Source organism: Xenopus laevis, chromosome 5L (assembly GCF_017654675.1).
Source record: "Xenopus laevis strain J_2021 chromosome 5L, Xenopus_laevis_v10.1, whole genome shotgun sequence".
NCBI lineage: Eukaryota > Metazoa > Chordata > Amphibia > Anura > Pipidae > Xenopus > Xenopus laevis.
Window position 1 is genome coordinate 79077017 of NC_054379.1, and position 27794 is coordinate 79104810.

Genomic DNA, 27794 nt, shown 5'->3' on the forward strand with positions numbered 1-27794 from the left:
CCCTATCTAAAAACAAATGCTCTCTAAGGCTACAAATGTATTGTTATTGCTACGTTTTATTACTCCTCTTTCTATTCAGGCTTCCTCTTATTCGAATTCAAGTCTCTATTTCAAATCAGTGCATGGTTGCTACAGTAATTTGAACCATAGCAACTAGATTGCTGAAATTGCAGACTAGAGAGCTGCTGAATAAAAAGCTAAATATCAATTGCAAATTGTCTCAGAATATCACTCTCTGCATCATACTAAAATTGAAGTAATTGAAAAAAGTCTTTACTTCTGGTGAACAATCTGGAAAGAGATGAACTGAAAAAAGGTCTGGACAGTGAACAACACCTTTGAATTTAACTAACTGCACATATGGGAATCAGTAGGTGATGTTTGCATTGCATGTGTCTATAAATCTGCAGCTTCTGGGAAAATAAGCTCACCTCTAAGTGGTAGAAAATGTGTACAGTAACATACAGCATTACAGCCTAAAGAAAATATAGGATATACTGTAAATGTGGTACCAGAATGATATCAGTTTTTGGAAGTTTATAAAGTAAACTCCAGAATTTAATTAAATGTTAAATGAATTAAATGTTAGTGTTAAAGGTAAACACCTTGGGAAAGTCATTTGTTCTTTTTTGGTGAATTATCATTCCTAGTTTAATTGAAATGTTCATTGATATTTCTTTAGAAATGTCTGCCTTTACTTGGAAATGTTCCTTTTTCTTCAGATTTTCAAACAGAGGAAAGTTTCATAGCCTCATAACAGATTATTTGTTATCCTCTGCATTTTATGAAGCAGGCCCGATAATTTATCACAATTTCTTCCCACTGCAGCTCATAATCTGATAAACCTTGTGGTTTCATAGCAATGGCAAAGGGTTCATAAAGACCCATGCGATCATAATTTGTACCTGCTTTAATAAAGCATGAGTTTTATATTTTTTTATTTACTGTTATTCCAATAATAAATCACAGCATTGTATGGAGCATAGATTATTGCACTTGTTCCTCCCTCTTTTTTGTTTTCATTTCAATTTCGTGTATATTGTTGAATCAGTGTCCTGTGTGTTGCGTATTATAGAATTTACACATTTATTATCAGTATTTATATATATATATATATCTATCTATATATATATATATATATATATATATATATTGTACTCATGTTTGTGTTGACATCTTGTAAAGCCCTTAAAATATTTCTGCTCTATCAATAAATAAATACATACAATACAATGTACCAATGCTGGTAAGTGGTACATTGGTTGGTTCCTTCCTTGGGAAGTACCTTTATCCTATCTGTATATACTAAATAAGTGGAAGAGTTTCATATACAGTATATAAAGGTTTTAAAAAGAAGCCTTTAATATCATTTTGTATATATTACTGTTTTTCTTTGAGTTTGTATGCTTAATATAAGCAATAGGAGCAGGCTTTTTACAAAAGCAATACATCTTCTGAAAATATACTAAATATGCAGCTATTTTGTACTTAGCCCCCACTTACCAGCTTTCAGTACAATTTACAACTTCCACAGTACAGTGTGTCGTGCTACTTGAGCTGTTAAAGAGATCCTAAAATAAATACTGTTGCACTATATTTTGCTATTGGTAATGACCTCTTATGCTGCTAGCAGTTTCAGTTTTCTCATTTTAGAATAGCACTTGAAAGAACATGCTGTTCTTCTCTTCAGGCAGTAGAGAAGCTGTTTTCACAGCATTTTGATCCATGGAAGCTCCATGGTATTGACGTGTGTATGTCATATCTAGCTAAACTTGTAGCCATTATAAGGATATTATTTTACAATGACTATTTCCAATACAGTCCCGTATGGACGATATTGTTACAAATATGGCAGCTTGGCATTGGCTCATTTCTGTTGTTAATAGCATGGGGGTTTCCATCTGCTTCACATTGGCTTTGTTCTGCTCACTTTTCAAAGCAGGCTTTTTTTTTAATGTTAACAGATGTTCTGATCAGCCAAATGAAAACAGAAGCCCCTCAAGGTACTTCAATAAGATCATAACTTGAAAAAAAAATCCTACCCTATTGCAGGAACAATTAAAGTCCATTTTTAAAGATATATCACTAAAACATAATGCAAAATTACTGGAGGTTATAAAATCCACTCTGTTTTCTAATCACTTTGGCTACGAAACAATTTTGTTGGTAATTAACAGTGCATATAAATATTTTAATTATTCTTTATGCTCTGCCTGGAATATTTTGTTTGTTTAGCAGTGATATTAAAAGTGGAACATTTCTGTGTATTAAGGAGTTTGTCATACGACAAATCTATGGTCCCAAGGGAAAAAAAATAATTGCATGCATATGACAGGTGACAAAAGCTGATAATACCCTTTAGTAATAGAGTTTTTATACAATGTATTCAGTATAGGCATGGGATCTGTTATCCGGAAACCCATTATCCAAAAAGCTCCAAATTACAGAAAGGCCATCTCCCTAGACTCCATTTTATTCAAATAATCCAAATTTTTAAAAATAATTTCCTTTTTCTCTGTAATAATAAAACAGTACCTTGCACTTGATCCATACTAAGATATAATTAATCCTTATTGGGTTTATTTAAAGTTGACATGATTTTCTAGAAGACTTAAGGTATGAAGATCCAAATTACGGAAAACCCCAGGTCCTGAGCATTCTGGATGACAGGTTCCATATCGTTACTACTAATATATCATCAGAAACGTAACTAGAGGGGGGCGGGCCCTGGCGCAGGACGCGCAGCCAGGCCCCCCGACCCCCTCCGTACACCCGGAACTGGCCGGGAATTAGCGGCTCGTGAACTGCCGTGGGGCCCTGAGGGGGTGCGGGCCCTGGCCCGTTCGCACCCCCTGCTCCCCCGGTAGTTCCGCCACTGTATATCATAAGTGTTAAATATGCACTATGTGTTTATTCCTATTTAGCATGACCAACTTGTACTTTTACACAATAGCATACTTTTTGATGACTGAGCAAGTGCAGTAAAAGTGCTGTGACTTTGGCACAAGGGGACACTTATTATATAATATATATATATATATATATATATATATATATATATATATATATATATATATTCATGCAAAATTATGATGATAAATATCTAATTAAGGGACAAGTGGCCAACAGTGCAGAATTTAATTTTACTGAATAGAGTCCTAGGGGCAAATTTACTAACCTCTGAAAATCCCCCAGCGACAGTTTCGCTCACATCGCAACACTTCGCCAGGCGTAGATTCGCCAGGACAACGCTAATTCACTAAAATCTGAAGTTGCGTCCAGAGTGCCAAATGCTGGCGAAGTAGTGCTAGCGTTACTGCGGCAAGCAAAGCGAAGTTGCGCTATCGTTGGCTAATCTGCATACGGCGGGAAGTTTAAGTTGAATGGATGTATATGTTGTAGCCAATACATTACATTACACAAGCCCGGGAAACCTTCATAAAATAAAATATAAAATAGAGTTGTTATATTGTCCTACACATGAGCCCAGTGTATAGTTTATGTGCCATATGTTAGGAAATGTAGAGGGGAAGCCGGGTACCACAGAAAAAAATCTTTTGCAGCCTATCACCCTGAAAAATGAAAAGTCGCCAGCGTTTTTTGGGACTTAGAAAAATGTTCAACTATTTTTCGAGGAACTCCTATCTACTCTATTGCACTTTGCCTGGTCTGAGGTGGCGAAGGCAAGTCTGGCACAAGAGGTAACGCTCAGTTAAATCCGCATCTTAGTGAATTTGCGTAGCTACGTCCCTTTGCCAGAGCGTAACTTCTCCAGGCGTAAGGTAGTGAAGTACCGCTAGAGTCTAACTCTTTCACTAGCGAAGTTACGCCAGCAACCGTTAGTAGATCGGCGAAGCAACTAAATGACGCCACAATGGCGAATTTTCGCTAGCGTTAATCAATTTGCACTTTAGTAAATCTGCCCCAGAGTGAGCCCCTGCTGTACAATCTTTAAGCTTTTACTGTCACTAGACAGGGTTACTGGCCTTTGATGCAGGTTAAGTCTGCATCATATTTGCAAACTGACCATTTTTGCCAGCAGAAAAAATGCATACAAAACCACCTAGACTAAATATAATGAAATATCTAAGTATATGTAAGCCTTGATTGGCCCACAGTTTCAGCTAGATCCCTAGATCACTATGATCCTCTCTAATGATGATTTCCTGAACTGCCATTTTTTTAAACATTCAATTCCGTAGAGATCCCTTCTTATTCAATGAAAATATTGTTAGCTTGTACATTGTTTTACAGTTGACGCTAAAATGAACAATTTTCTTCATATACGTTTAATTCTTTTTTCTCCAGCAATTACGAAATTTCATGAACAGATGTGATTATATTGTAGGTGACCTGTTTTAGAATTGTCAGAGTGAATGATCACAAAACTATTGATGTTTAATGATGCTGTCGGTAAAAGTGGTTTAAGAAGGCAATGTAGACTGTTGTACAAACAATCATCTCAGCACTGCTTTTATAAAAATATAATTTTTCTCAAGTAAAAATAAAATAAGCAAAAGTCTTGGTGGTACATTTAAAAGATATGTTTGAAATCTTAAGGTTTGGAGAAAATTAGGGGGAAAGGTTCTCAAATAATGAACAATTCATCAGAACAGAACACCTGAATCTGTTTACCTTTTAATAAATATGCCTCTAGATTTATTTTCTTTGGTAATGTATTTGTTGTCCCTGATATTTAAAAAATATGGGAAATTCAGTTTAGATATAATAAAGTCAATAATGTGTATTACCTTTTGTTCACTGCTGAATTCATTGTCCTTTCCATCATTAAATGAATAGCCAGCATTTCAAATTGGTACATCAGCCGTACTGTTGATTAGGGCCCTTTCTCCCCATTAAAGAATGTAATCAAGTAACTTGCTAATTTAGAAGTAATAAGTTGTAAGATATACTTTTCAATGTTTGTTGCAGAGCCAAGAAGGTTCACACACCCTGTATGACATACAGAAAGCGTGACTTAGTTTCTAAAGTCACCAATCAGGTTACAGAGAAACTCGAACCGATTTGTTTTCTTAAATTGTTTGCTCCTAAGGCCATCCAAACTACGCTAGAATGCTTTTCTTGGATAAATACACAAGCCTGCAACATAGTCAGTTACAGTCATGCAGAGACAATTTAGATTAAGCCAAGCTTTATCACGGATGGACAAGCCGATAAACAGAAACAGCAGAGATAAATACAGACTCCCACTATGAAATAAGGCAGGCACACAATCACTATATGTAACCAAACACAGCACATTGGAGATGCCCACTGTAGTCAAATGATATATGCTGGAAATGTGAACTTGCCTCACATTCTAAACTCATATTCTTTCGAATAAACTTGAAAACTTAGCAAACACAAATGTGTGTTAATTTATAAAAGAAACTTAAAGAACAAAAAAATCAGAACAAAGCTTATTTGTATTCTAATCATTATTTCCAATGGATCTACCAACTCTCAAAAAAAATGTGTAAAACTTAAAAAAACTTGAATTGGCTTCTACATAAACTCTGCAACTTTTAGATGCCAAATCTTTGCATTCAAGATTTTTTTCTTTTTGCAATTAATTCCTAAATTCCTGGAGGACCCATTTATGATAAATACAACCAGACTTGACAAGTGTTTGGATGAGCGGTGTAAAAGACAGATGGGAGTCTACAGGGCACATACTAAGATTCGGGGAGATTGAGTCGCCCGGCAACAAATTGCCTCTTCTTCGGACGACTAATCTCCCCGAAAAGTCTTCCCGCCGGCTAGAATCTATATAGACGGCGATTTTGCCTCACGAGGCAATTTGGTAGTGTGATTGGCCTGTCCTGAATCTTTGCATGGCCAGAAACTTTATTTAGAGAAACACAAATGGGGAAAAATGTGACTATACAGACAAACCAGGAATAATGCCCACCAAGATTTACCCTGGTATCCTTACCCTATCTAATCCATTATTGATACATGTAGTAAGTCTGTTATATAGATAAGAATTTTGATGGAAGAAGTGAGGAAGAGTGTGATAAAACATTAGATAATAGCAGCATATTTGTCAGCTAATATGAACCTCATTCTTGCTGTGAAGTAACATTCAGCAATAACCTGGCAAATCATATACTGATATAGAAAACAGTGGTTGAGACAAGAAGCAATTTGCTGTTTCCAGCCCAAACACCATCTGTTCCTGTGTTGGAAAATGTTAGTCAAGACTAAAAAGGTCATCAGCACTTAGAATGTTTTTTTAAAAAGCAGATTTTATCATTTAAAGGTAAGAAGGAATTGGGGAAAACATTATACCTTGTTATAGAATGTTGGTGAAGTTCATCAGGTTAGGAAGTAATTCTGGTGCACAGCAATTAGTTTAAATAATGAAAAAAATAATGTAATGCATTTTCATTCAAGAGCAAGTAAAGTAGCTATAGGAGCAAAATCTTTTGTTTCCCTATAGCCTGCAGAGAGAGAGAGAGAGAGAGTTAACATCATGTTAGAATTAAGTCTGTAATTGGCAATTTTTTGTGCCAGAAAATATTAAAATGTATTGTCCCTTTAATTGCCCTTGATTTAATAAAAGTGTTTTAATGAAAAACTGTAAGGAAGGATAATGACCACTTGGTGTGCTATTTTGATGTTGTCTTTATAGCATATATATCAGCCATATCTAGCTAATGTGTGTCAGGGCCGGAACTAGGGGTAGGCAGAGTAGGCACGTGCCTAGAGCGCAAAGCTGGGGGGGCGCCAGGCACGTACCTGCTCTGACGCCTACCCCATTATCCGGTCCCGTCTCTCCCCGACTGCCATGCATATATTTTTGTAATTGCGCTTCTGCGCATGTGCGCACACAGTTTTGCACATTTTCGAGCATGCACACTCATGCGCATTTTTTAGCGCATGCTCACCAGAGCATGGTTTCGTGTATACGCACTCAGCCGGCGACATGCCCGGCCAGGTTGCCTAGGAGCCTGGCTGGGTTGGCCCGGCAATGATGTGTGTGTGTATATTGTCTGTAAATATATAATATAATACACAAGAGCCATGATTATCCTGTAAATTATATCAGGATATCATAAAATGGTGCTTAGTGATACCATTAGTTATAACTGGTGCTTAGTGAGGTAATTTGTGTCACCTAACTCACTGAAACGTATGTAGGGGTGTGGAGCCTGTTATCCAAAATGCTTGGGACCTTGGGTTTTCTGGATAATGGTCTTTCTGTAATTTGTAAATCTCCATACTAAAAAATCATATAAACCCAATAGGATTTCATCTTATTATGGATCAAGTACAGGGTACTGTCTTCTTATTACCAGGATAAAATTTAAAAAAATTCACCTGTCCTACTAAGATTCTTAATCTAGCTATGAATGTTAATAAATTTGCCTCTTAATGTAGGATGACATGGAAACCACAGCACACTTTCACTTATGTAGCTAGATCAGGAATCTTTTTTTTTAGTTTAAAGGCTGATTTTGGGGTTCATATTTTGTTACAGCTTTTAACCTTTTAACCATTTTCTGTTAGCATAGAACAAAGACCAGAGACATAAATATAGACTTTTTAGTAAATCAGGTTTAAGGTGTCTCAGTTCAAATATGGAGCCAGTGTATTTAGTTGATTGCTAAACCAGTATCATGCTGGTTTGCATGTAAAAATAATATATCTATAGCAGTGATGCTAAATACACTTCTTTTAGCCTGATGTAAAGCTTCTCAAGACTCAACTGACTCTCCAAACAGAATATCATGAATATCATGAAGTCCTAGGAGGTTTTGAGAATAGTCTGGAAGCATAGTTTTACAATCCACCTGAACTCGATGAGAATATTCTTTGCCAGATGTAGATATCAGGGGAAGCGAGAGGTCAGTGGCTTGAATTGAAGGCATTTGTAGCAAGAACACAAATCTGTCCTTTATGAAGTCAGAAATATGAAATAAGTGTATCACTTTTTCAGTGTTATAGACTGGGTCACACAGATTTTGGATATCTACTGTACATTGTTAACAAATTGTACAATTTTGCTTAAGTGGTTTTGACTATTCTTTATTTTTAAAGCAGTAGTATTCCCCATGTACTTTTAAAGAAGCCAAGCATACAAAGAACAGAAAGAAGGGCTGGCCTCTTGATGCTCTTAGCATTGGGGTTCCTGGACTGAAATAATGTATCGCAGCATGTTCTTGATTATGTTCAGTATATTGTAAATTCTGCTCTAAGGAATTTTTTATTTTGGGCTTCACATTCACAGTACATTTATAAATATCCATATGTAATATAAAAAGGATTATAATATTTTGAACTTTCTTTCCTGTTTTTTCACATTTCCAATGAAAATCCTTTTCCATTAGAGCAAAAGCACCTTCATAAAAATGTTACTAATATAGATAACTTCTTCTCATTATTACAAATAAACATATGTGCTGATAGTGTTTATTGTACCTGAAACTCTAATATCACTATATTACACATGATTCATTGTAATTGTATTTCATATCGGTGAAGAGCTTTAATTTAGAGGTTAACTGAAAAAAAAAATGCATTACCTAAAGCTACGGCTTCGTGAAAACAATACTTTTGAGACTATTGGAAGTAGCACTTTTACAGTAATGTTATATATGCCATATTGTGGTGAATGATAAAGTAGCTGTAATGGTTGCAGTGTGGTTATTTAATAGTACTTCTCACCACATAAAAATATATTGTTCTTTGTAAGCACCTTAGAGCCTGAAACCTCAAACATAAAATTTCCTTCCTAATTCTTATCTAAAATTGGATTGTCCTGAATGAAAATAGAATGAACTAATCTCATTAGCCACAGAGAAAGAAACCTAAGAACTATTTCAATCTTGATATGAGGAACAGATTCCAATCCCTTTATGTCCCAGGACTTTGAAAATCTGAATGTGTTCCCTATATATTTATTCTTAGGTAGACGTCTGCAGGGGTAGAGGCAGAGTTATTTAATTGTGTAGAGTGAGGGTAATTTGTATTCCTATAGTGCTAGAAATAACATGGCCCATAAAAAGGATTTTATAGATTTTGAATTAAATTTTAGCTAACATACTGGGCCTATATCCTAATATGTGATTTATCAACTTCATACCTATCAATTAATATTCATTGTATGTATTTAACTTTAAACCACAGTTTTTTTTTATATTCTTTGTATTCCGTCACAGTGCTTGACAGTAAAAATGTGGGAGGAAAAGGAACACCTATGTCCTGTTATTGCATGATTTGCTGTAACCTGGAATATATGTTTGCCCTTAGTTTGTGTTTGAGCAGGGTGCATTGTGCAACCCAGAGGGATGGACTTTAGCATATAAAATGGCAGTGTTCCTTTCAGATTACCCTATGGTACATATTATTAAAAAATATATATTTTAGTATCAGGGCTGTATTCCACCACTATATTTGAAGGCACATTTATCAAAGTTAGAATTTCAAATTCATGTGAGTTTTTTTAAAACTCCCCTAAATTCCCATAAATTCAAAATTTATTAATAAAATACAATTGAAACGACCTGAAAATTCAAATCCAATTCTAAGCCAATTTGATCAAACACGATTCGATTTTTTTCTCTTTTTTTTTTTTCAGGAAGGCTGCAAACAGCTCCAAATTGATCCCTAGATCCTTTCCCTTTGACTCAAATACTGTGGCAAATACTGTAGAATAGAATTCTTAAAGGCCCAGAGTTGGAAAAATCTCAGAAATTAGAATTTAAAAAAAAAACTCAAATCGAATTTGAATAACTCCCTACTCAAATTTAACAGTTTTGACCATAAGAAAAATGTGTAAATTCTACCAAGAATTTTCAATATGAACCATGATAAATCTGCCCCCCAGAGAGCAGAATTTTAAGCCTATTTGGAGTTGGTCTCCGTTTAAAAAAAAAGGTGCCTCTTCTATTGACTTTTACAGGTTCTCAGAGGTTCTGAGATTGTGGATTTTCAGATTCTGGCTTTTTGCAGCATCTAAGTATAATAAATCTCTTAAAATTTCTAGTGAAAAAAACTTGATTTTTTTGAGATTTTAACATTCAGTTTTTAAAAGATAACCCCTTAAATTTAAATAATCTGTTTGCAAGGGCTTAATTAAGTAATCTGGATGTTTTAAAATCACCTTTGAAGATGAATAGTAGAGGGCCTGAAAAGAAAGACAATAAAAAATGAACAGTAAATATAAACCTTGCAGGCAATCTGTAATTTCATTGCAGTGGTCATTGGCTCTCACCTTTAATGCTGATAGTAACTAGTGTCCTGATTTTGAGCAATAGGTACATTTTTTAATAATAATAATAATAATAATTGGTTGTGACCATGTCCACAAAAGAAAAACATGCCTAATTTTTTTCTCTCTCCTCTAACTACTTTAAAATCCTGTATTGTATTGTGTTCTTCTGTAATACAGGTAAGGGATCCCTTATCGGGCAGTCTGTTATCCAGAAAGCTCCAAATTCCGGGAAGGCCATCTCCAATAGACTCCATTTTGATAAAATAATTGAACATTTAAAAGATGTCCTTTTATCTGTAATAATAAAGCAGTAATTTGTACTAACTTTACTTATGTGCACTGTTACTATTAAAACAAAGTTGTTCACTTAAAAAGTAAGTTTTTACTTAAAAAGTATACAGAGAAATAAATAGAGTTCCTTAATTGTGTTCTTTTGAATGCATAATGCCCTGGTCAGTTTGCTTCTTTGTAGTAACATGCAGCAGTACCTCATCATGGCTTTCCTTTTGCACAAAGCAAATATACCTTAAGAAAAATTTGATTTGGGAATATGGGATATACTGTACTATCTACAAATTGCAGAACAGAGTTTGAATGAATAATTCCATGCTAATTAAAATGCAAGCATCATGACATTAACATCTCTGGCGTATCTCTGCTGCACAGTATAATTGTTTGTAACTTCACTTAATGTTAAAAGGCACAATATAACATATTAAACAAAGCCCCTTTCACACCTCGATTAACTGTAAAAGTATTTTCATGTAAAATTTTATCCCTCTTTAGTTATTATCAAGAATAATTAACTGGCGGAATATACAATATCTGGGAAATAAAAACAAACTGATTTTAAACGTGTTCAACACCAGTGTTAACACACTGATCAATGGCTTCTCACACAAAATATATGGATTGCACCTGGGAACCTTTAACTGTAAATATCACTAGCACCTGCTTTTTCTTTCATTTTAAACCTTTTACAGTATGTGCCATAGATCTTAGAAATGACTGGCCTGTCATCAAAGTACCACTCTGACTGCAGCTCTGAGTTTACATTTCCCTTACAGTACTAGGCAGTAAGTAGTGCCAGCTCTGGTGGTTGACACTCAAAGGATTAAAGGTACATAGTAAGGTAATGTAATACGTTTTTTTTACAATTTATTGGATACCAGTGATGTTCACTACTTTTCCCATAATACTTTCAAACAACAGACTAGTTAATGCTACATATGAATTGCTTGCTATGTGTCACTGTTTCAAGTATTTAAGTTACAGAATGACCTGTTTATTCTAACCCATTTAGACAGAGCAGAATCTAGCAAAATACTTGTCATTGTTTCATACCCTCTATAAATGAACCCCAATGCACAAGTATCACACACATCTTTAGACCTATCTATACCTTTACATATACAAGCTGTATACACCCAGCATGGGTCAAATTCACTAACCTCCGTAAATTTGCCAACAACGGCTTCGCTCAAATTGCAACACTTAGCCAGGCATAGATTCGCCAGGAAAACGCTAATTCACTAAAATCCAAAGTTGCGTCCAGGGCACCTAAGTCTGGCGAAGTTGCGCTAGCGTTACTTCGCCATGCAAAGCGAAGTTGTGCTAGTGTTGGCTAATTTGCATATGGTGGGAAGTTAAAGTTGAATGGACGTATATGTTGCAGCAAATACATTACACTACACAAGCCCAATGAAACCTTAATAAAATTAAATAGAGTTGTTATATTGCCCTACACATGTGCCCAGTCTATAGTTTATGTGCCATATGGTAGGAAATGTATGGGGGAGCCCGGGTACCCAAAATTTTTTTTACAGATTTTTGCAGCCTATTACCCTGAAAGAACTAAAAGACGCCAGCGTTTTTTTGGGACTTGGAAAATTTTCAAACTTAAAATTGTAGAAGCCCTATACATTCCATTGCATTTTGCCTGGTCTGAGCTGAACAAGTCTGACGGAACAGGTAAAAATGCGCATCTTAGTGAATTTGAGAAGTAATGCTCTTTTTCGCCAGAGCAAAACTTTGCCTGGCGTAAGAGTGCAAAGTAGCGCTAGAGACGCTGCTTCAAATGAAAAGTTCCTTAAGTCTAGGGGCGGCCTCTCGTTCTTTGATCTTTTATATGGGGGAAAATATACTCCACTATTTGTCTATAATGTCCTCTAATGTAGTTGTAAAGTGTAATCATGTTCCCTTGCAAGTGCATTTTCTCCAAAGAAAACAACCCCAACCGTGACAATCTCTCATCATATTTTAATTCTTTACCAGGTTAGCTGCACCTCTCTCTAGCTCCTTTTTAAGGACTGAAGCCTAAAACTGCACTGCATACTGAAGGTTAGGCATAACAAGGGACCCATAAAGCAGAATTATGTTTTCTTTCATAGAGGAACAGTTCAGTGTTAAAATAAAAACTGTGCAAAATAAAAAATGTTTCTAATATAGTTAGGCAAAAATGTAATGTATAAAGGCTGGATTGACTGGATGTGTAATTCATAATTGAAAAGGATCACACAATTTAGTATCATCAGCAAAAATAGAGAAATTGATTTCAATGCCCACCTCCAAGTCATTAATAGACAAGTTAAAAAGCAAAGGGTGATGGACAGACCCCTGTTGTACCCTACTAACAACACTGGCCCAATTAAATGTTCCACTTATCACCACAAACTGTACCCGTCAGCCAATTCTCTATCCAAGTACAAATGATATGTTCCGGGCCAAATATTCATTACTATAATCAGTAACCTTCTGTGTAGATTACATCCACTGCCACCCCAGAGTCTAGGATTCTGCTCACCTCCTCACAGAAGGCTTCTAGATTAGTCTGGCAAGATCTTGTATGCATAAAACCATGCTGGCACATGGTATTGAGACTTGAAATGGTGTTCATGTATTAAACAATACAAGAGCATACTGGTTTATACCATGGTGAAAAATATTCAGTTAAAATTGCTCTGCCCTTTTTATTCATCTGAATCATTGCTTATAAGGTCAGTCTTGGCCAAGACAAAAATGCTTGCATGGGACATAACAAGATATGCTACACACAATTAGCTTCTTTTGTTCAGGGTCACGCTTCTTTTGGATTAAAATAAAACATGACAAATGCCATACAATAGAGCTAAGTGAAGTGCTCTATCGCACGGCAGGTATTCAGTCTTACTGGCAATTGTGTGACCTACAATTGCAGGAGAAAATGAACCAATTCAGTACCATGTCATTGTATGGTATAAGTTATTTGTCCCTAGCCAGTAATAGAAAGCAAGTTGTTTCATCCTAAAGAGTAGATGTTAGAAGATAGAGCAAATATATTGTTTGGGAAATTGCATTTATATGGCTTTAGTATTTCACTGATCTACTGCTATTTGTTCTTAATGTAAAAAGAAAAGAAAGAGAAGAAATATATTGTATTAAATTGCATATCTATGAATTGCTCTAGCATTTCTTAATGTTTGCTTTTGGTATATGAAGTTAATGATGCCCTCTGTGCTTTGTTTATAATCCATTTTATCAGATTTTGATGTATAATTACAGTAATTTCACAGCACAGATTTTGCCTGGATTTTCCAAGTTCTAAATATTTACAGAATAAGTGGCATTTTCATGAGTGAGAATATATGGCATTTTAAATATTTTAGTGCTGCAAATGTACTCATATCTATCAAATTACATGATAAGAAATAAAGAAATTGTGAGATCGATTAACATAAGAACATATTTTGAATGCTCAGTTACATAAAAATAAAGCATGACGCAACATTAATAATTTTAATAGAGCTTTGTTGGGAATTTGGATAATACATAATATATAACTGTGTTAAAAGTGTAGTGCTGATGGTTGTCATGACATAAAATTGTTTTTCTTTTTACAAAGGAAGGAATTATGTCAAATTACTGTGTAAGTAGAAAGACCTTTAATAACCAAAGAGGTCATTGAAGGGTTGTAATTTTCTCTATAAGTGGTAGTGAGCAGCCTAAAGCTGGAGGCATACTTTGCATCTTAAGTAAGTTCTTAAGTGCTCATAAGAAGAAATGGCAGTTGGGGGTATGTAATTGAATGCTAAAGTGTTAAAATAAAAGGATGTGTGTGTTCTCAGAAAAAACTTTTTACTGAAGTTAGACTTTATCATTGCTGCTATGCACAGGTATTATAAATAAAAGGGTGTGACTACACTGAGGCCTAATTGTGTTAAGGTCTATGGATCTATGTAATGTAATGTTTCTCAGCATGAGAAGGTCAGGAGAAATATAAGGTTAACAAGGAAGCCCAATTCACAGAGGGAATGACAAATTGTTAGACACCCAGTAAATTCAATTATTTACTTTTCTACCCCCAAGCCTGTGACCCTCTTTACATAAAAATACACTTGGCCAGAGTCTTTTTTTTTTATCTAAGCTCTTTACTGCCATGAATTTTTTATTTTGTTATTTTATCCTCTTTTAAAATCTCCTACTGCATCCTCTGTACTGCAGATAACTGAATTGCTACATTCACCATTACTACAAATTCTTTATTTAACCTTGAATATTTGTGTTCCTTGTCTAGTATTTGAGCTACTTGAAGCATGCCCTTTCCTCTATTCCTATGCCTGGTTAGCTTCTACTGAGGAAAATCTCACTTTGGGCAGTGCAGTCCAACAATTGTCTGATTTTCCTGCACTAAAATAATAATAGTTTCTCCACTAATGATTCAAGAACACGCAAATGTAATCCTCGATAATTCTGGTTATTCCAGCTCTATTGTCTTGGCAATGCATACAATTATGGGGCTGATGAAAGAAAATGATGTAAATTTTGGTTATAGAATATTGTTGTATATATTGATAAACAAAGATGGTTGCTATAAATTAAATGCATTGCATATTATTCAGTAATTTTGACAATGATTATGACAGGGTTGTTTGTTAATATGTGAAGAAGCACTTGGATTTAGAACTTGAGAATGTTAATATTCTTTAATCCTATATTTGATTTATTGGAAATTAATGGACAAAAATAATGTAGCTGTAACAGTACAATAACAAATACACTGCAAAACAACATCTTTGGTTCAACTTGTTTTTTGATTGATTAGCTCAGGTCTGAACAGTCATGAAATCATGTGCAGCCTTTAGAAACATTGACCTGTGTTCAGTATGCTAGGAAATGTAAACTGTCAGAAACCTCTGGTGCTGTGATTTAATTTAAATAAAACTTCAAGCCTTCATAGCAACAAAATCATATATCTGACAACATTCCACAATGGCTATTTTTGTATTACTATGCTATTTGCTGACATATTTTACCATCTCTAAAGTGAAATATTCCAGACACTGTAGTATAATGGAGATAACTGGTTGGGTTGCTCGCACATTAATAAAATATTAGGGATTGGCTGTCTCCCATAGACTCCATTTTATCCAAAGATTCCAAATTTTTAAAAATGATTTCATTTTTCTCTGTAGTAATAAATAGTACCTTGTACTTGATCCCAACTAAGATTTTCTAGTAGACCTAAGGTAGGAAGATCCAAATTACAGAAAGATCCATTATCTGGGAAAACTCTAGTTTCTGAGCATCCTGGATAACAGATCCCATACCTGTACTATAAAAAGCATTTACAATAAAGTGGTGATTGCTGAAGAATCAATAACACAGCTCTGGAGATTATTCTATACAAGTGTAGAAGATGTCTCAGAAGAATGCCAGATGACTACCCAATTTAGTGTAAATGCTTGCAAAAAAAAGTGTTTTTGATGGCTTTTTTAGCTATTGCCAATTGCTTTTTTCCTTTTGAGTGTGATACTTTTTTTTGCACAATTGTGATTTTTCAAAAAAGAATAAGCTTGCTACATAGAATATGGCAAACTTTCTATTTTTTTTTAAAAAGATTGTTAAAAGTAATCCTGGGCAAAGAAAAAAGAATAATCAATTGCAGAAAAAAAGAGGGTGTTAAATAATTCTCTTGTGTCTCCTGCAATCGATTTTGCATTACATTTGAACAAAAAAAAGAAATAGCAGAAGAAAAAGAGAAATAGCAGTATATGTTTATCAAGTTTATCAAACATTCTATTTCACCTGTGAACATTTCTATAGTTCATTGCCTACATCAGTTTGATAGACGGTGAATTGTCCATGTTATTTGCGAAAAATCTAATTTATCACATATGTTTCTTAAACCAAGTTCGACAAAACTCGCATCCATGATTTTATGTTACTTATCAATAAAATAACTCAAAAAATTTGGGTCGAGAATTTTTTGGATTTGCCTCCCGAATTGCCTGATTTTTTTGGGTTATCTGCCAAAAAACAGAAATTTTTGGATAACCAGACCAAACCCAATGCAGATCACAATATCTTCATAATGTAAAAGGGATATCTGCCATTGACTTCTACATGACCTCGGAAGGTTTGAGATGATGAATTTTCAGATTCTGACCTTTTGCATCTTTGGGGCATTACAAATCAGAAACAATCGAGGTTTAGTAAATAATCCCATTAATGTCCATATTATTATTATTAACATTTATTTATAAAGCATCAGCATATTTTGCTATGCTGTACAATAAATGGGTTTACATACCGAGCAACCAATAACCAATGCAAGAATTGAAGAGGGTCCTGCCCAAAAGAACTTGCAGTCTAAAAGGAGAAGGGGTTGAGAGTTGAGACACAAGATGTGGGAATGGGCAAAACCAGACACTCCAACAGGAAGAAAATGATGCTCTATTGTAATAGACACCAAAATAAATATTTGTGAGTTAAGATAAAAACCAGCACAAGGCAGTGTCATGAAGGCCAAAATAATGGAGGGACTGGAAGAGGAGAGGGTGATCCACATTAATCCACAATGTCAAAAGCAGCTGAGAGATTAATAAGTATTAGGGGGTACTGTTTTAGGGTACAGTAGGTGAAGTAGTTGTATTTTCTAAATGAATGAGAAGGAAGTAGGCCTATATGATTTGGCTAAATTGGACCCACCAAAAGCTTTTTGTGCTACAGCATCTGATGATTCCCATGCACACTGAATTAATGTACCATCTTCATTCTGACTTTAGTGACTTTTAGCATGAAGAAATATCATAAACTGAAACAAAATTCTCAAAATTAGCAACAAATTCTGATTTTGCTGTGTAATATTCTTCATTAGTTACTAAATTGCAAATGGAATTTTTCAGAGCATATTTTTTTAAACCTTTTTGAAGGAGATATATTTCTTTAGCATAAAAAGAATTTACGCACTGGTGCATAATATGAAATACACAATTTTTATTTCTCTGGCAGAGACAATAATATGGACAAAGGAAAAATTGTTTGCATTGCATATATTTTTTTCATTTACAACTTTTATTACATGCTCCCATATTTTACTCTCAAAAATAAAAATGTGCATAATTTGTACCATGCCATGAGCAATGTCTGGGATCAATAGCAATTAAAGCCATTATAAATTCAAGTAAGATTTTTACATACCACTGTTAGTTAGAAAGGCACAACCTTCACCGCCAGTCCTTTTACCAATATCAATCACTAAGTAGCTTGACCTTGACATTTTCTTATTTATTATTCTTATTCATCCGACCTAGAGGAGTTTACTTTTCCTCTAGCTGATAAATAGCCTTATAATGTGTCATCACAGCCTTGTAAGAATGACATGTTGTGGTAGATGGACATTGTTAAAATATTGCACTGGTTTTCTCTAAGCACAGCCTGGAAACTAGAAAATGTGAAGGAACATGCAGGAATCTCAAAATCCCATTGACAAAGATGTTTAAAATAATCAATATCTCAGGACAGGTCGTTTTACTTTGTAATGCATTGAAGTAAATTTTATTGGCTAGTAATTTAGGCCGAAGTAGTACAGAATACAAATATTAGAATGAAAGAATGTAATGAAAGGGTTGTAGGCAATTCTAATAAATTCTAGCAGACATCTTAGGAACACTATTACAGTACAAAATAATACCCTGCGTCTTTGCCTATTTGCCTTTATATGTATATGGGTCAATCTCATCTCTTCCCTCTGAAGAGCATTTTCCCTAGGCTCCATTGCAACAGCTCATTATGACCACGAATACTGTTTCAGTGGTGCCCAAGGAGACTCACTCTGCTGAGAAAGCAAAATGGCACATCCCATTCATTTGTAGGTTAGTGGAGAAGGAATGTTCTGTACTTTCATAATTTACTATTTTAGGTGAAATAAATGGAAATATTATATATTTTGATTCAGAGATAATTGGGACAAAGTTGGGCTGTATTATAATTATTTGCATCTTTTTAATAATAATGAACACATAGAAACAGGCAGCCTAGATGGGCTAACAGAGTAATTTGTGTATATATTGTCCTTGAATAAATATATTCGTGGTAAAGCATCTTTTAGAAATTACACTTGATATATCTTTATCTAAATAATAAGAGAGTTGAACTGTACTCTTAGTGGATGTGCAGAATTACAAAAGAAAAAAACATTTAGCTGATGCTTACTAGTAAGAAACAAATCAAAATTTGCTTTACTTCGGCAGAGTAAGTGCTTTACATTTCAACTTGGAAGGGACTCAGTAAGTCAGCTGTAGGTCATAGCTTATAGTGTTTCTGTATGTTAATGTATATAGGCTTGTACATTTAATTGCATCATGGGAGTTAGAATTAATTACCACATCAGGTTTCCCACAGACTCATACAGAAGTTCTGTTGAGCCCTTGTCCTACAATGTTTCCCTACACTTTTTTTGTTTTCTTTACAGGGAGTGAATTTTTTAATTCTCTCTCTGTCTTCATTTGAGCCACCAAGCTGCTCTTGTTACCACATTTCTATTCTGTACTCCTCAAGGACATTATAACATAATCTCCAGCATTCGGCCTATTTAACTAGTCATAAACCTTCCATTGTTCTTCAAAGTAGGCAGCCTAAATTGAATTATAGATCCTATGAGAATCCTTCCTGCGAGCACTACATCCATAATCTTGCTGTTATCTAACATAGGTAGATTACTGGCCAGTTAATATTACAGTTTGTTGATATTACACTGTAATCAAACTTGGAAGGATAGACAAAGTACTGCTGAGTGTTCCTACCAAAAAAAAATGTCATGCCTAAAGTGAAGATTGTATGAGCAAAGAATAGGGAGCTGGAATCCACAAAACAGACAACATCATATTGAATTGTGTCACTGGCCTTTGAAAACTGAGACTGGTTAATGTGTAGAGTTGCTTTTTGAATTTATCCTTGATGTTGCTGGACTTTAGCTGCAACAAGAGGAAAAAAAGTGTGCTGCAGAACATCAATGTAAATAGCTCAGCAAGTAGATCATGTGGGCCAGGTGCTCAAGCCCCAGACCCTAAGCTTCAGGAAATGGCAAACCAGAAAGTATGACAAGAAAAACAGGGTTATCCGGCACTCAGAGGAATCCACAAGGCCTAAAAAAAAATTATTAGTCAAAGTTAAAAATATTCTTACATCTCCATGGGCCCAATGCGATTTTTACCCCAAGGGTAGCCCTTGGGCCTTGTGGGTTCCTCTGAGTGCTGGATAGCCCTGTTTTTCTTGTCATACTTTCTCTTTCTGTTAGTTGCCAGCATGCTTTAACTCTTACCATACATTGGTTTATATTGAAGTTGAAACATTTGGGTGAAGCAAAACTGTTTATGTGTTTTTTAAAGGTGTATGCCCCCTTTGATATGAAAGGGAATATCTCCGTATATTAACTGTCTATTTACACATGTTCAGTAACCTTCTAAGTAGGGTGCTGATCGTCAATATGAAAAAATTTGGCATGCTTGTGCAGGCAAGGATCACTGCCCCATGCTCCCTGATGACTACATAACCCACAGCACCACCCCCATCACAGTACACCACTTTGGCTTGGGACAAGCTGCCACTGGTGCCAATAATTATAGCGCAAAGTTGCCAGGTGGAATTACTGCCAGATTAACAGACAGCAAGGGTAGCTGATTAGAATATGCAGCAGAAAGACAATGGTGGTGCTCATGCAGCTATATCCTCCGACTTACCGTGCCAATTCCCTCTTCATGCACATATCCCAGCAAAAGAGGCAGTAGATAACACTAGAAGTTGGGGGAGTAAGCAGTATACACCAGAACAATATTGAGGCACAGCTATGGCCTGTACATTTGTTCACCATAAAACCATGACAGCATAGACACACCCTAAACCTTGCTTCTCTGTCCTTGTGCTAAAGATCTGAAACATCTACCATTGTTTGACCTTGGTACTATATATTTTATTATTTAAAACTTATCCAAAATGTGGCCACCACATAGGTGGTGTATGGGGCTAATGTAGCATAAAGATTGAGCATCTTAATAAAAAATTCAAAGAAAAAAGAAATAATAGCAAAACACTATATGGGGCTGATTTATCAAAATGTAAGTTTAATACCAAAAAACTTTCTATTCATTTCTATCCCTAGGGTATAGGGATCTTTAGAAGTGTATTTATCAAATGGTGAACTCTCTAACTTTCACCCACTCATAAATACACTTCCCATAGAAATGAATAGAACGTGAGTGAATTTTTCTGTGGGAAAATCAGCCCCATAGTGTTTTGCTAAACTTTTTTTTTTATCTTTGCATTCTTTATTAGGATGCTCAATCTTTATGCTACATTAGCAAAGGTAGTGCCCATTGGCCAATCGTACGCACAAGGGCTGCATATTTATAGATTGAAACACAAAATCCATGATTTTAGGCAAAATACAGTAGTTTAGTTGCTGTAATATAAAATGCCTTACAGGACAAAACCAATTAAGATACACTTCATTATTATTTATGCTGAAGGCATGCAAAAAGAACTGATTCAAAGTCAGTGATCATCAGCTCACCTCAATATACAATAAATGAGCGGAGTCACTTCTAGTTCCATCTCCTGTCTTGCATCTCACAGTTAATGAGCATCGTTCATTGCTCTCTAACTTGGTTACTTGAATGTCACATACCTGCTAATTTATTTTACTCAGCCGCTGCTGGATTAAAGCAACGCTTTTCAAAATATGACTATAAACAGCAAGTACTGTGCATTTCACTTCACCGGCAATATCAAAAATTAATGATAGTATGTAAATCAAATCCCGTGTTGCTAATTCTGTGTAAATGCCGTAATATAGTGAGATTTGAAAGAGAAACTGAGGGATGGTTGTAAAGTCACTGATATTAATGAATGGCATGAACCCACTATAAAAAGTCAATTATAGGTGATTACTAATCCTTCCTTACAGAATGTTGATATGTTTTATACATTGAAATATGAAAAAATCCATGTTGTATATAGCTGATGAATAATTTGCTTAGATGCATATCACATGGATTCAGGATAACCAAACTAGACAGTTCAACATTCTCACTTTATTTCTTTAAGACTGAACACAAACACCCAGGGGGTATTTGAGGCAATGCTGCCCCCCCTTGCCCGTCTAGAGTGTGGAGCAAAAATAGGCTTTTTTGCTACCCCTGGTAACCCATCAGCTCTGCCACCTTTTTTTTTAAATTTGCCTCATTGGTGTAGCTCCACTGCAAACACCCATCAAGCTGCAAGGCAAATTAACCTAAATAAATTCAGGGCTGCCTAGGGTTTAAATCAATCTATAGGAGTTATCTCAACAGCATGATGGCTTGGTGGGCACCCTTCTCTCAGTGCTGGGGTCCTTAGATTTGTTCCAGCCTGGGCACTATCTGCAAGGTGTTTGTATGCTCCCCCCCATCTGTGTGGCTTTCCTCTCACATTTGACAGGATCATTAGTTTCTGATGAAACTGACAGCAGTGTATCCATTGACTTGATATTATCATCAACATCGTATCCCAACTACCTAAAATTAGTGGCTAATTACCCTACCACATGGAAAAAAAACAACACTGCTCTAGTTTTATTAAGTTCAATGATAGAATTCAAACTGTTATATCTATAAATGTTATACAGATACTGGTTCTGTTATCTTGGGACCTGGGGTTTTCCAGATAAAGGATATCTTCATATATTGGATCACCATACCTTAAGGGGGCCCATTTATAGTTTGAGTGAAGAAATAGAATAAAAAACTTCGAATTTCGAATGTTTTTTTGGCTACTTCGATCATCGAATTGGCTATTTCGACCTTCGACTTCAAATCGAACGATTCAAACTAAAAATCGTTCGACTATTCGACCATTCCATAGTCGAATTACTGTCTCTTTAAAAAAAAACTTCGACCCCCTAGTTCGCCACCTAAAACCCACCAAAGTCAATGTTAGCCGATGGGGAAGGTCCCCATAGGCTTTCTAAGTATTTTTGGTCAAAGAAAAATCGTTTGATCGATGGATTAAAAACGAATTGCGGTAAATCCTTCGACTTCGATATTCGAAGTCAAAGGATTTCCATTCGGCAGTCGAATATCGAGGGTTAATTAACCCTCGATATTCGACCATAAGTAAATTTGCCCCCCATGTCTACTAAAAAATTTATTTAAATATTAAATAAACCCAATAGGCTCGTTTTGCCTATAATAAAGGTTAATTATATCTTAGTTGGGATCAAGTACAAGGTACTGTTTTATTATTACAGATTGGAAGGAAATCATTTTTAAAAACTTGATTAAAATGGAGTCTATGAGAGATGGCCATACCATTATTCTGAGCTTTCTGGATAACAGGTTTTCATATCTGTAACATATGCTTTATAAAATGTAGCATTAATGTTATTGTTTCAGATCTTTAATTGATTTGACTGACTTTTATCATTAATTTCATTTGTAGGGATATATAAAATCCACAGTATATTTGATCTTCATGCTATGTCATGTTAAACAGCAAGCACACCTTTTTACCAATGATCATTAATTTGCCACAATAATGATTCCACATTTAGCGGAAAAGCTAATCTCAAACTGACAATATTGAAAACTACAATTGTGCACATATAAATCTTTGCCATTATCTCTTCCATTGCCTTGGCGAAAAGCAGATATTCCATTTGTTCTGCTACTGTATACGGAGGAAGGCACCATCAACGCTGGACTGTAATTTATTTTGTCAGCCTATTAAGCTGATTTTATGACATCCAACCAAGGCTCATTTCTGTGAAGCCCATAGCTTTCTACAGGTTTCAAGAGAGGCCATTTCATACCTGCCTCCCTTTATAACTGACCTTGGGAGTGAAGTTCAGTTTAGGAATTTATAGGAAATTCTGTCACAGAAGACCGATTTGCAAGATTCACTGTCATTCAGTGCAATGCAATTGTTCCTGCCTCCAAAGACAATCTGTGCTACTGACAGAACAATCCTATAAAATATATAGCACAGCGATCTAGTCGTCCTATCCAATTATCTGAAGCAGAAATTAATACTTTTAAAAGCTGTTGGGTTTGAAAAGTTATTGCAACGCTTCCCATTGGTTTTCTTTTGCGCATTATGATAAATTAGTTTATAAAGCTATTATATTTCAATACAGCTTTTCTAGAAATTGAACCATAATATTGAGGCGTTAGGGAGAATGGCCAATAGATTATTTTTCAACAGAGTTATGTACTGGTCCCAGAAAAATAGAATCTATTTTTCAGAACGTGCGTTTTATGAATCTGCTGTCTGACACTGTGAGATATTTATATATAGATAAAGTTTAAGAAGGGCTACAGTAATTTTATTGGTCAATTGTTGATGTTAACAGAGTAAGTTATGTAAGTATGCAGCTTTCCTTAGTTGATGGTGACACAACAGTAACTCAAGGGTGATCTTCTAAATTAAACCCAGGGTTGAATTATGTGCAATACATAGGGGCAGATTTATCAAAGGTCGTGGTGAATTTTCGAATGAAAAAAATTTGAATTTTGAGCTATTTTTTTGTGTACTTCGACTAGGGAATAGTCCTAATTTATTCGAATTTGAAAAAAATTCAATAATTCGAATATTGAAATTTATCATGTGCTGTTTCTTTAAAAATTCTACTTTGACCATTCGCCATCTAAAAACTGCCGAATTGCTGTTTTAGCCTATGGGGGAACTCCTAGAACTTATTTGGAGTCAATTGGTGGACTTTGTGATTCGCACGATTCGAATTTGGCCAAATGTGAACCTATTTGATCAAAAACAGACCTCTTCGACCAAAAAAAAACCTTCGGCTTAATTTCTGTTGGTCTTTTTGAATTAGAATTTCGAAGTTTTTTCAATTCGAAATTCAACCCTTGATAAATATGCCCCATACTGTCTTACCTTTATCTCTGTTATTCTACCTGTTCACTTTTGCATCCGTATTGATATTGATCAAACTAAACTGCAGGTATTTGTGTTTCTAGTTGAGATATCTGAATTAGACTGGTCCAGAACAAATTTGATCTGATTCTTTGTTGCATATTGATTGTGAATATATTAGAACTGAGAATCGAGAATCAACTAATCTAAACCAAAATGTATTTATTTATTTTTTTAAACTGTATTTTTATTGATTTTCCAGAGTTGTACCTGTATATGACATCACCTTTTTTAAAAGTACAGATTATGGGGCCCATTTACTAATCAGATTTCTATTTTTTTCCATGAATCTCTAAAAATATGTGGTTTTCCTATTTTTTTTCCAAAAGCTAAAAAAAATGTGATATTTATTAAGTGTGAAAAACATGAAAACCGCTAATACAAAGCTTTGCCAGGTAGTTGTCAAGCTCCTATAGAAGTCAATGGGAGCTGGGCTGATCCTGTTGGACCATTTGAAATCAATTCGGGTTTTGGATTTTTTTTCTCTAGTAATTGTCTGAATTGACTCAAAATGTTAGAGGTTTTAGAGCTATTTGTATTTTTTAGCGCACTGTTCAGCGTAATTTTCCATTTGAACTTCATTTATTCTGATCTTTTGATAAATGTCATGGCATTCATAGTTTTAGAGTTTGTGAGTTTATTTGTGGTTTCAAAAACCTCTAAAACCACTAAAATCCAACCTTTGATAAATAGACCTCCATATGTACAGACATCATTACAATTCAGTGTCCCTGTTAGAGGCTATGGCAAAGAGAGGAGTAAAGAAGTGAGAATTTACTACAGAAAAGAGAAAGTAGAGCAGTATAAAATGTATTTCTTAAATTAAAATAAAAACATATATGCTTGTAGCTTTCTCCAATATATTCATATAAAAGCAGCATTAATATACAACAGACCCTTGTAACTGGATTTCTAGTGAAAATGCATGTTTTTATTTCTGTAATTGTCTAATAACCCGCAGCTGCCTGTTTTAAATATAGGAGAATAATGTTTTAGTTCTGGAAATCCTGCAAATATGGCTTTCCAGTGTTAATTTGATTATAGAGCAAACAAGCAGTGCATGAAAAGCCGATTACTGAGACCATTCAACTAGTGTGTTATTTGTGCCAAGGCCTATTGAATTTTTGACAAATCTGCCATGCTCAAAGCAGCCTGAAGTGTATCTGATGATAGGTATATATTACACACCATAGACTGATGTGCCGCTTCTGCATGAGCAGTTAATACACTTCATTAAACTGCTTTTATTTTGAATGATCTTTTGTGCTATTATAAAGTAAAAGGTGGAGGTCAGTGTTTTTTCCGAAGGTGTAAATCTGCACCTAGTGATGAGCTCTGCCCTTGAGATAGTTTGTAAGTCATGAATTTAGAAGTGGTTATGTTAACCATAGAGTTGCCCTTACAGAGAATGAAAACTAGCAAATCTAGAAAATATTTCGGGCTTTATATAGGTCTGACAAAAAGTGAAAATCGCTTATCCAATAATTGTTGTGTCCAAGTAAAAGATAATACACCATGTTTCAGTTTAACATTTTCTCATACCCAGTAAAGCTTGTATGTTTATAAAAGTAACATTTATTTTAATATATAACAAACATTTTTAAAAGTAACATTTTATCATATTGTATAATTTATCACTATAGTAAAAAAGTAACACAAGTATCCCATAAAGACATTTCATGGGAGATTATTAGTGATTGGTGTTTATGCTGCCAACATTTATTGGCCCTTCTCTTGAACAACACTTTTGTTTTGTTTATATATAGGACTGCATACATTGCTTGGACTCATGCTTGGGCTGCTACCTACTGTAATAAGCCCTTCTGCAGTCCTTACACATTTGTAGCCTCTTTTCTTACCCCATCTCACCACCAAACAAACTCCCATACTTACTGTTAATAAGCCCTTTTGCAGTCCTTACACATTTGTAGCCTCTTTTCTTACCACCAAACAAACTCCCATGAACTCAAAATTCGACCCTTGATAAATCTGCCCCTATGTGTTTAGATAGAGTTGGAGTGCATTTTCAGTGTACCCAAATGTGACCTTGCACAATTTATTAAATGTAATGAGCAGCTATTGTATTTATTGTGATAGCTCTTTGCAACAGATTAAAATGTTATAATGAATAAAATAATAGTATATTTCAGATCATCATAAAAGATGACCTAAGATTTCACCAACACAGTGCTTTCTGGTGCATGCAAACTTGCAGCTAGTCCAGGCTCTGTCTGTCCGTGAAGTAACACAAATAAGGATGCTATTCTATTTAGTGCAGTGCAGTGAAAGGGGCCGATGGAGGGCAGTGGAGGGGGCTTTGGTTTGTGGATATGTTATTTGTATGTAGACGATAGCCATAACATTGGCAGACGAGGATAGCATTTGTGCATCACTTTGTAATACTTGCCTGTTTCTGAACTGTCATTCTGAGGACAAAGTAAAAATGAAAGTGGGTTATATAGTTAGTAACAAATGTACCCATAAATGGGGTTGTACCGTATCCAGAATTGGGTGCACTGTTTTTATTCAGATGAACAGTGTCCAAGTCACCAAGTTGCTATACAATAATACTGCTTGTAACTATTGGGGATAAATATATTTATTCAAGGGAATTGTTTCTCCAAATGTATTTTTTTAATTCACAGATCCTTGAGATAAGAAGGGGGTCAAAAACTTCACCATTAAACTATGCAATAATGAGAGCATTATGTTGCATCGGCAATTGAACTTTTTTGTTTTTGATCATACAAATCAAAATAAATATATAGGTGATGGCTTGTCAAGAAATGTCTTCCTTCCTGACCTGTGTCTATTGATCTTAGAATTGAACTTCTACAGGACCGAGGCTGTCTTCTGATCTCCTGCTGTATGTTCAGCACAATGACAGAAAATTTGAATATACCGATAAATTTATAGACCTTCTAATTGAAGTCATGAGTTCTGACCTTCTTGTCTAGAATGAACACTGCTGAAGAGGACATTTCATTAAAATGCCAATGATGTGACTCTCCATTGTTGGCAATTAATTTATCCAACTGTGACCTGACTTTGCAGAAATGGGATTCCTGTCATCCTCAAGTCCATAGACAGGGTGGTCTGTAAGCATAATCATTCTTAATGAACAGTTAGTTTTTATGACAAACCCATCATTTACTACACGTGTGACCATAACGAGATTTTATTGTAACACTAACTGAGCACTAAAGCTTAGTTTAACTGATTAATATGGGGACATCCCATACAAAAAATTACTGTGGCCCATTCTGATTTAATCATAATAATATTAATATATATACGTTTTATAAATATCACAGCCACTAATCTATCATTACAAAAGTTTTATCACTGGGAT

General features: G+C 35.1%; 1 protein-coding gene across 1 annotated transcript in view; it reads left to right on the forward strand.

Annotated features, from left to right (window-relative positions):
• The window catches only part of hs3st5.L (heparan sulfate-glucosamine 3-sulfotransferase 5 L homeolog), a 147486-nt gene that overhangs the window by 78819 nt on the left and 40873 nt on the right, over positions 1 to 27794 (forward strand). The window lies entirely within an intron of this gene.